This window comes from Triticum aestivum, chromosome 1A (assembly GCF_018294505.1).
Source record: "Triticum aestivum cultivar Chinese Spring chromosome 1A, IWGSC CS RefSeq v2.1, whole genome shotgun sequence".
Taxonomy (NCBI): domain Eukaryota; kingdom Viridiplantae; phylum Streptophyta; class Magnoliopsida; order Poales; family Poaceae; genus Triticum; species Triticum aestivum.
This window is the reverse complement of record NC_057794.1, coordinates 527,319,125-527,327,909: the sequence shown is the minus strand read 5'-3', so window position 1 is coordinate 527,327,909 and position 8,785 is coordinate 527,319,125.

Sequence of the window (8,785 nt, the reverse complement as noted above, 5' to 3'; positions counted from 1 at the left end):
CAAAATTTACACTTGGAGAATTTGGCATAAAGGCGATGCTCTCGAAGTTTCTTCAATACCAGCCTTAGATGTTCGGCATGTTCCTCCTCATTCTTGGAGTAGATGAGTATATCATCAAAGTATACCACGACGAATTTATCCAAATACTCCATGAAGACCGAGTTCATTAACCGAGAGAAAGTGGCTGGGGCATTGGTTAAACCGAAGGACATGACGGTGTACTCGTATTGGCCATAACGAGTAACAAAGGCCATTTTGGGAATGTCCCCATTTCTGATTTTGATTTGATGGTAGCCCAACCTCAAATCCATCTTGGAAAAGACGGAGCACCCAGCGAGCTGACCATACAGATCATTGATCCTGGGAAGCGGATACTTGTTCTTGATGGTGACCAAGTTGACAGGTCGGTAATCTGCAACCATTCGATCCGTTCCATCCTTCTTCTTGACGAAGAGGACGGGGCACGCCCAAGGAGAAGAACTAGGACGGATGAAACCCTTTTTCAAGGACTCATCGAGTTGGTTCTTAAGCTCGGCTAGTTCTAAGGGTCCCATCTTATAGGGTCTTCTAGAAATTGGGACGGTTCCTGGAACAAGGTCTATCACGAACTCGACATCCCTGTCAGGTGGAACACCTGGTAGTTCTTCTGGAAAGACATCTGGAAAGTCTTGGACTACCGGAATATCTTCAAGGTCTGGAAGGGGATTGGCATTTAGGGAGTAAAGCTGGCGCTTGGCCACTCGTGTTAAGACATTGACTGTCTTGCCCGATGGGTGAGTAAGTTGAACGGTTCTAGTGGCACAATCAATTTTAGCATAATGAGCTGACATCCAGTCCATACCCAAGATGATGTTTATGTCCGAGGACTTGAGAGCTATTAAGGATGCAAGGAAGACAAGTCTATCGACAAGAATTTCATTCCCATGGCTTACTCTAGAAGTTTGCCATTTGGAACCCGGAGTTTGAATTACCGTGGAAGTGGGCATGTCACAGAATGTCATGTTATGAAATCGAGCATAGCTCTCAGATATGAATGCATGAGATGCTCCAGTATTGAAAAGAACAGATGCCGGATGGCAATTAACAAGGAGCGTACCAAGGACGACGTTAGGATCATCATGAGCCTCTTCAGCTGAGACATAGTTGACATGGCCACGTGAAGTGGTGGCTGGCTTGGCATAGAATGTCTTTCCCGCTCGCTTACCACGACCAACGTACTTTCCAGACTGGTTGGGGTTGTTGTTCTGGGGACACTCTCGGCTGTAGTGACCCGGCTTAGACATTGGGGCGTGGAGCAGCATTAGCAGCGGGGCCACCATAGGGCTTAGACGGTGCAAACTGCTGGTTGGGGCGAGGCACCTCAAAGGGTGGCCTCGGAATGAACCTGGGTGGCAGCGCTGTGCTTGGAATCCACACCCGGTGTTTCTGAGATCCAGAGCCGAGTGAAGAACCAAAATTACGAGAGTGCTTGCGTGAAGCGTCATAGCCAGACTGGCCTGTCTCAGCACTGATGGCTTTATTGACCAACTTCTAGAAGGAGGTGCACTCGTGCAGATGAAGATCGCGGCGAAGCTCGCGGCTAAGTCCCTTGCGGGAACCTTGCCTGCTTCTTAGCGTCGGTGGATACCTCTTCAGGAGCATAGTGTGCCAGATTTCCAAATTCACGACTATATGCATCCACAGTTAGTCTGCCTTGGGTGAAATTGCAGAACTCTTCCCTCTTATGATCTATGAGACCTTCCGGGATGTGATGCTCACGGAAAGTCTCACTAAATTCAGCCCAAGTAGTGATTTGGCCGACCGGGCGCATAGCCTCAAAGTTTTCCCACCAAAGGCTAGCAGGGCCTTCGAGGTGATAGGCAGCATAAGTAACCTTATCGGCTTCAGCTACGTTGGCAGAACGTAGCTTGTGGGTGATGCTGCGAAGCCAGTCATCCGCGTCGAGGGGCTCGACGGAATGATTAAACTTTGGTGGGTACAACTTGATAAAGTCATTGATTGACACCAAGTTGTTTCGCTGTTGACGTGCAGTGTTCTGCTCAATCCGCTCCAGCAAGCAGTTAGTCTCACGCTTGTTTCTTTCTGCCTCCAACATAACTTCGGCCAGAGAAGGCGGGTGAGGCAGATTCTCACCCCTAGCTGCACTGGCTTCCCCCTGCTCCGGGACAGCAGGGTTGCTGCGGGTGTTGACCATCCTAGGAAAATCAAGACAATGGTTTAGACAAGCATGGTACAATCTTGGCAAGGAAGTGCAGAATGTAATGGATAACATGGAATGCTAAGATGTTCATTGCACGACATGGTAATATAGAAACTGCCATATATATACCATTGGTCATACACACCGTACATAGTTTAGTACAAGCCCAGGCTAGAGTACAACTACGGTGAAAGACATTACATCTCATCGGAGGCATTCCAAGCTCCGATACATTATTTTTCTACACCTCCGGAGCGTGATACACACTAAGTCGTATCCCACGGGTCACACAGGACTATGGAGAATACAACTAATATAGTACTAGTGAAACTACTACTAGCTCAGACGGCTTCGTAGTAATCCTCATAAAAGTCACCGCCAAAGCCTGGAAGCGGAACATGATCATCTGAGAACAGACATCTGGGACTCGGATGTGGCCTTGGTCCCACAGACGGTGGCAGACGGGGACCACGAGGAGGGGTGATGCCTCCTACATCGCGCCACTCTATACAATCTGGCAATCCAGACCGCACAAGGTACAGGTCCCTCATGTCCATGTATCCTGCCTGCACAGCAGGTGCAAACCGAGTCAAAGTCGCCCAGTGATCAGAACGAGTGTTGAAAAGCTCCATCCGCAAGGCCCGAATTTTGCGGTCCTTATCCTAGGGCATCTCAGCAGTGGAGCGGAGTAGTGACTCCTCATGTGTAGAGTCATAGTACAAAGCCTGATAGTATCCCTGTGCTCCAGGGAGTGAGGCTGGCATGTAACAGAAATCAGTGTTCTGAAGCAAGGCAGTCCTGGCTTGAATGATACCAATGCTATCGGGACCCCGATCCTAAGCCACATCGATCTAGCATGTAACACATCATATCACTTTGCGGCCTCACGCACGGTACTCCCACGGGTGCCACCTTACCTGGCCCGGGACCGTTTGCGCCTTTTGGCTCACGTATATGATAGTGTCGCTAGCATCCATATGACAGAGAACCCGGGCCGACATGGCTAGTCATGAACCCAAAGCGGCACTAACCCATGAGGACAGGCATACATGAATCACATCAAGCATGTCGGTCATCAATGTGTGAATCCGCGCTGTAGCACTGGGCTAACAGGACTCCGGTAGTCACCGCGTGACATTTCCCCGAAGGGACAGACACAGGAACAAAGTGAATCACATGCCGGCCAGTCAAGTGTTCCGAGCAGTAGTGCTGGGCTAGCAGGACTCCAGTGATCCGGGCTGTAGCGGACTACTATCGCTCAGAAGCACTAGACTACATTTCCCCATATGATAGGCTGCCAAGGATAAACAACTAGATAGTCCGATCCCACTCATACCAAGCATTTCAATCATACACACAATATGCCCGATATGAGTAAATACAACATGGCATCACAACATAACTCTACGACTCAAAGTATTTATTCATTAGGCTCCGAGGAGCGAGATATTACAAACATGGTCTCATGACCCAACATTCAGAGCATACAAGTAAAAGCACATGCGGAAGCTTAACATGTCTGAGTACAGACATCTACAAATGAAAAAGGCTAAGCCTGACTATCTACCAGATCCTGCCGAGGGCACAAGATCGTAGCTGAGGTATCAAGCTAAACGTCGAAGTCCACGTGGAACTACTAGCGAGACTGAAGTCTCTCTTCAAAACATAAAATAAGCAAACGTGAGTACAAATGTACCCAGCAAGGCTTACATCAGAACTATCTACATATGCATTAGTATCAACAAAGGGGGTGGTGGAGTTTAACTGCAGCAAGCCAGCTTTGACTCGGTGGCTATCCTAAACTACGACTGCAAGTAACTCCTTGAGGTGGCACACACGAGTCCACAAATTCACCATACCAATACACCACTATGGATCCGCTCCCGTCTCCTCGCGAGAACGCCATCCATAGCACTCACACTTATCTTGCGCATTTTAGAGTATCCACTTTCACTTGTCTATGAACTATGCAAGGGGTCCAAGTTTCCATATCCGAGGAATCCGGCTATTCGAATAGATAATGATAACCCTGCAGGGGTGTACTTCTTCACACACGCTCTCGCCACTTATAGCCATGTACACGTCATGTACCTCGGCAACCTTCAAGCGGAAGCTGGGCGAGGGAGTCGGCCACGACCTGACTAACCAACAAGTCTCTCGTCCAGGTTTATCGCCTATTCGGGTTCCATCCGCAAGGAGATCCGGCCGGGGTGTCGCTCACGGCCCCAAACGATGTGTGCAGGGTTCCCAAGCCCACCATTCGGGTGCCACTTGGTACACCATGCCACTGTGCCTAGTCTGTCCCAAGCCCACCTGTACAGGGTGCCACTTGGTAGACTACTAACACTACCTACAAACACCAGAAACTAGTTGCAACTCCTGGACAGAGATCAAGTTGATTAATAAGTCGAGAGAGCTTGGAGCGCACGGAGCCCAATGTGTGGTAGTAACTATTCATGGATCACAAACATAGAAGTCAGTTCCTCAGGACGGCTGCAATGAGACAACCCACCATGTACTCCTACATGGCCTCTCACCGCTACCTTTACCAAATCGTGTTCACACACTTAGCTCTCAACGGTAGGACATGTTCACCACGTTCCAATTCATTCCCGATGAATCAGACCAGACTCAACTCTAAGCAGTAGCAGGCATGACAACAAGCATGAATGAGTAGGCACATAAGGGCTCAAACAACTCCTACTCATACTAGTGGGTTTCATCTATTTACTGTGGCAATGACAGGTCATGCAGAGGAAAGGGGTTCAACTACCACAGCATGTAACAGTTGAATCGTTATTGTCCTAATGCAGTAAAAGAGAGCATGAGCGAGAGAGTAGGATTGTATCGGAATGAACAAGGGGGGTTTTGCTTGCCTGGCACTTCCGAAGATAGTATAGTTCTTCATCGGTGTCATTGATCAATTTATCAGAACGTCATCTACTGAGAGGGGACAAACACCGGCAACAGAGAGGAAACACAATCAATGCAATGCAACAATATGATGCATGATCATGGCATGACAATATGCTGTTGATTGGGCTAATGCAACTAGTAGCAGAAAGGTTTGGGTTGATTTGAACTCAAGGTTCAAATTCAAATTCAATCTATGAATTCAAATAGTGCATTGCCATGTTTTGGACTAAACAGTGAGGTTAACTTGCTCAAACATGCATGAAAATGGTACAGATGGATTCCTTGAATTTTTCTGATAATTTTTCATATATAATTTGTTTGATTTGGAGTTACGGTTGAATTACTATGAATTTTTGAAGTTTGGGGTATTTTCTAAAATTTATAAATCATTTCTGATTTATTTTAATTCCAGAAAAAGGTTTATGACGTCAGGGTGACATCAGCACCACATCAGCAAGTCAACTGGTCGGTCCAGGTCAAACCTGACAATGGGTCCCGCGTGTCAGTGTATAGTCTAATTAACAGAGTTTGTTAACGCTAAAATAATCCTAAACCTTGGTAATTAGCAGGGGCTGGCCCCATATGTCAATGACCCAGGGGAGAGTCAACCAGGGGTCAAACCCGGGTCAACTCACCGGAGTTGACCCGCGGCTCATCGCCGGTGGAGCCAGAGACGGCGGAGGCGTCGAGTTCGCTCTCCCGGTGCCCAAACGATCGGCGGAGGGCACCCGCGGGGAGCTGGAGCTCTCCCGCATCCACTCATGGCAGTGGCTGGGGCTGAGGTGGTCGGAGCTCTCCGGAATGGAGCTCGCGGAAGTGGTCGGAGTTCGGACCTCGGCGGAATGGCGTTCTGGAGCGCGGGTGAGCAAAGCGAAGCGCTGGGCAGCCTCCAGGGGTCACCAGGAGCTCGGTGCGGTGTACGGGCGCGACCCGTTCGAGCTCAGGCCACGGAGGCGACAAGACGGGCGGCGGCCGGAGCTCGGCTAGCACGGCCTAGGCGCTAGGGTGCGGGAACGACCACGGGAAAAGAGGGGGAAGAACCAGGGGCTCATAGCGCATCGGATGGGGTCGTCGACGAGCTCGGGGATGGACGGTTGACGGCGAATCGACGAAGACGGCCAGCGAGCAGATGCGACGGTGAAGAGCTCGACGCCGGCGATTCCAGGCATCCGAGGACATGTGTTGCGGCGTGGAGCTTCACAGCATCGAGGCTGAACAAGGGAACACGTCCACGGGGCAAGGGGACGGAAGTGGGCGCGGTGTTTTGCGGCGGCGCATTCCGGCTCGTTCGGGCGGCCGTGAGAGAGAGCAGAGGGGAGGGGAGAGGCCGCGGATGAGAGACAGAGAGAGAGGTCAGGGGGTGCGTGGCGACTCCAGGGTCGTCCAGGCCGTCGAGTGGGCACGCAGGCAAGGTGGAGGTGGCACGGCGCGTGCCTACGCGCGGTGACCACGCGCGCGCGTCCTCCTGGCAGGAGCTTGAGGACGGTGGCGCTGGTGGGCTGGGCCGTCCAGCTGGCCACGCCAGGTAAGTGGCCCAGGTGGGTTTTCTGCTCTGTTTTAGTTTTTGTTCTGTTTTACTATTTATTTAATCATTTTGCCACTGATTCAAATTAAAAAGAATTTCAAAACAGTGACAAAACCCTATGAATAATTTTATTTTGCTAGATGGACTTTTCCAACAGCACATAAAACATTTCAAAGTTATTTGAAACTATATCCCATATATTATGAATGTAATTCCAAATTCAAATACAATAATGATTTAAATTCAGTGCCAAAATAATTCCTTAAAAATGTTCCAGAATTTTGGTTTGATATATAACTCTTGCCAAAATTCACAAAACTATTTTTAGGGCATTTTGGATTCACAGAATGCTATTTAAAGGGTACTTGACCTTATTTTAATCAGTTTTCTGAGGTTTCAACAATCCTCAATTCAAGTTTCAGAAATTTAAACATGATGCATAGATGATCTCAGATGCAACTAAATACAAGCAGTTCTAGGGTTGTGACAACTCACCCCCACTAAACAAGAATCTCGTCTCGAGATTCAAGTCGTGAGGTAAGAAGACAGAGGGGACACAAACTAATACAATCTTCACGATCCAACTGCCCTTCTCGAAGAAGTAGCTTCATTGCATCATGTTGATCTTGACGTCTTTGCTTTCGAGATCTTCATCCACGCGATGGCGACAGAAAGAAACTCTATAGGAAACGATCTCCTCGAAGATCGAGCACTCAAGATCAACTCGTGGAATGAGATGTTGGAACATCTCGAGTTGAGACACAAAACACATCGAGAGGGATGGAAGAACAAACAATGAAGTTTGATTTGGTGGGCAACAATTCCATGCTTAGAGAGATGGTGGATGGTGTCAAGGTGGCAAGGAAATAATTGCCATGATTCCATAACGGGGCACCTTGGAAAAAATGACTCGTTGAGCTGTTCCCTTAAGTGGCAAAAAGAATTACTTTTGATACAAAGATCATTGAAATTCTTTATACCAGCCTAAGGCAATTTACAATTGATCGTTTGAAAGAGCTCGAAGAAATGGCATACTCGGACTAGGATGGAGGATGTGGACTACCTTGTTGGAGACAACGCAATGGATGATTTTGCTTGCGCGTGCTCTCAAGAACTTGAGCATTTCCATATTCATCAAGGTTCTACCAACATCCGTGTCAAGGATCTTGTTCAACTGATAACATACTAAAAGTAGTAGAAACTGAACAAGGCTTGAATCCAACAATCTTATAAGTCTATGGATTAGTAACACGTCATCCTGATGGATAGATGAGAAGGCCTGGTTCTTAATCCCCGTAGAAAAGAAGAGGATGACTCAGATCAGAGGGCATGAGGTATAAGGAGTAAAAAGAGCCTTACGTTCCCTTCCACAATCAATTCCCTTATATAACTAAAGCATTTCTAGACTCGACTTCGACCAGTTTGGCTTGGTAATCCTACAGGCAGTCAAGCTCTGATACCAACGCTGTCGGGACCCCGATCCTAAGCCACATCGATCTAGCATGTAACACATCATATCACTTTGCGGCCTCACGCACGGTACTCCCACGGGTGCCACCTTACCTGGCCCGGGACCGTTTGCGCATTTTGGCTCACGTATATGATAGTGTCGCTAGCATCCATATGACAGAGAACCCGGGCCGACATGGCTAGTCGTGAACCCAAAGCGGCGCTAACCCATGAGGACAGGCATACATGAATCACATCGAGCATGTCAGTCATCAACGTGAGAATCCAGGCTGTAGCACTGGGCTAACAGGACTCCGGTAGTCACCGTGTGACATTTCCCCGAAGGGACAGACACAGGAACGAAGTGAATCACATGCCGGCCAGTCAAGTGTTCCGAGCAGTAGTGCTGGGCTAGCAGGACTCCGGTGATCCGGGCTGTAGCAGACTACTATCGCTCAGAAGCACTAGACTACATGTCCCCATATGATAGGCTGCCAAGGATAAACAACTAGATAGTCGGATCCCACTCATACCAAGCATTTCAGTCATACACACAATATGCCCGCTATGAGCAAATACAACATGGCATCACAACATAACTCTACGACTCAAAGTATTTATTCATTAGGCTCCGAGGAGCGAGATATTACAAACATGGTCTCATGACCCAACATTCAGAGCATACAAGTCAAAGC